This window comes from Sander vitreus, chromosome 12 (genome assembly GCF_031162955.1).
Source record: "Sander vitreus isolate 19-12246 chromosome 12, sanVit1, whole genome shotgun sequence".
Lineage (NCBI taxonomy): Eukaryota > Metazoa > Chordata > Actinopteri > Perciformes > Percidae > Sander > Sander vitreus.
Genome location: NC_135866.1, coordinates 30758194 through 30760693, shown reverse-complemented (window position 1 = coordinate 30760693; position 2500 = coordinate 30758194). Strand labels below are relative to the sequence as shown.

The following is a 2500-nucleotide window of genomic DNA, read 5'->3' as shown; positions in this document are numbered from 1 at the left end:
TAAACCAGAACTAAGAACCACCACCACGAAGGTCCTGAACAGCAGTACAGCTCCAGTCTCTCTGAGGGGACCCAGAATCTTTCACACATTTACAAAACTGATGACCAGATGTATTTATACTCGTATCCCTCCTGTTGTCAACAAAAGGTTGCACGTTCGATGGGACGATAACACAAGGGTTAAGCAAAATTATTTGTTTTTTGTCACTTTTCCCGATGCGTTTGTCACTTTTTTCCAAATTTTTGTACACTTTTTCTGTTTTATTTTTATTTTTGCTGCGAGTCTTTCGATATTTTTGTTGTTCTTTTCGAGATTTTATAAGTACTTTCTCTCCATATGCTATAAAATGTAAAGGTCCTATGACATGGTGCTTTTATATAGGCCTTAGTGGTCCCTAATACTGTATCTGAAGTCTCTTTTATATAGGCCTTAGTGGTCCCTAATACTGTATCTGAAGTCTCTTTTATATAGACCTTAGTGGTCCCTAATACTGTATCTGAAGTCTCTTTTATATAGACCTTAGTGGTCCCCTAATACTGTATCTGAAGTCTCTTTATATAGACCTTAGTGGTCCCCTAATACTGTATCTGAAGTCTCTTTATGTAGACCTTAGTGGTCCCCCTAATACTGTATCTGAAGTCTCTTTTATATAGGCCTTAGTGGTCCCCTAATACTGTATCTGAAGTCTCTTTATATAGACCTTAGTGGTCCCCTAATACTGTATCTGAAGTCTCTTTTATATAGGCCTTAGTGGTCCCCTAATACTGTATCTGAAGTCTCTTTATATAGACCTTAGTGGTCCCCTAATACTGTATCTGAAGTCTCTTTTATATAGACCTTAGTGGTCCCCTAATACTGTATCTGAAGTCTCTTTTATATAGACCTTAGTGGTCCCCTAATACTGTATCTGAAGTCTCTTTATATAGATAAATAAAAATAAATGATTAGTTCACTACTTTCATTGAATTTGGGTAAAAAATGATACAAGAACATTGAAAAAATATGGACAAAATGTCTAAAAAAAAAAAGTAGGGAAAGAAAGATCAAAAAAGCACCAAAAAAACGACAAAAACGTCAGGAAAAGTGACGAAAAACTTGGAAAAAAGTGACAAAAATCCAGACATGTAAATGCACTGATTGTTGAACAAACTCCTCATGTATCTACGCTGAGGACAGGAGGTGTACTGTTCAGACCCGACAACATGGACCAAAATGAATGAAGCCAAATGAACCATGACCCCTGAACGCAGCACAAACTGCCTCACCATATCGCTGTGTTTCTTCTCACTTTGGCTCTGTCTTCGGTCCTGGACCCTATCTTCCCATGTGTTTGTGTCTAAGTGACTGATGGGAACAACAATCTTTGAAATTGGTCCAGTATTAAGCAAGAGAAACAAGCTGCAATGCAACGTTAATGTTCAGCATCAGTCTGTGTTCACTAAAAGTTCTGTTGTTGCTGCTGACAGACTCAGATTATTATTCTAAGTGTCTGACAACATTATGAAAGGATCCCTACAGAGATAGACCTTTTAGTTAAAGAGGAAGATCCTTTTAGTTTAACATGGAACAGCCCCGAAATCACCATCACCAAACCCACCAGACTCCATGTAAATAATCAGGACTTTTAGCGTGTATAGAGCCAGCATATCTCCACCAGACTCCATGTAAATAATCAGGACTTTTATCATCGTAAAACACACTTCATTCAAAGTGGACAGAAACTAAATAAAACTATGAAAAGCCGTCTTGGTTCTTCTTTCCACTGTTCCAACAATCACCACTCTGGTTTGGTTGAAATAAACCCTTAATTCACCCATTTACATGTGGAGATATGCTGGCTCTATACACGCTAAAAGTCCTGATTATTTACATGGAGTCTGGTGGAGATATGCTGGCTCTATACACGCTAAAAGTGCTGATTATTTACATGGAGTCTGGTGGAGATATGCTGGCTCTATACACGCTAAAAGTCCTGATTATTTACATGGAGTCTGGTGGAAATATGCTGGCTCTATACACGCTAAAAGTCCTGATTATTTACATGGAGTCTGGTGGAAATATGCTGGCTCTATACATGCTAAAAGTCCTGATTATTTACATGGAGTCTGGTGGAAATATGCTGGCTCTATACACGCTAAAAGTCCTGATTATTTACATGGAGTCTGGTGGGTGTGGTGATGGTGATTTCGGGGCTGTTCCATGTTAAACTAAAAGGATCTTCCTCTTTAACTAAAAGGTCTATCTCTGTAGGGATCCTTTCATAATGTTGTCAGACACTTAGAATAATAATCTGAGTCTGTCAGCAGCAACAACAGAACTTTTAGTGGACGCAGACTGATGCTGAACATCTGTCCTGTAGGATACATTACAGCCCAGTTCAGGCCGCCAGTTACAGCGCTCACGCTCAATACTGGACCAATCAGTCACTTAGACACAAAAGCGTGGGAAAATAAGTTCAAAAAATACCAAAATGAGCCTTTAAAAACCAGTGAGAAGCAAG

The 2500-nt window shown here is 38.7% G+C and overlaps 1 protein-coding gene across 21 annotated transcripts in view; it reads right to left on the bottom strand.

The window, feature by feature from the left end:
- The window catches only part of dlg1b (discs large MAGUK scaffold protein 1b), a 175708-nt gene that overhangs the window by 139370 nt on the left and 33838 nt on the right, over positions 1-2500 (bottom strand). The window lies entirely within an intron of this gene.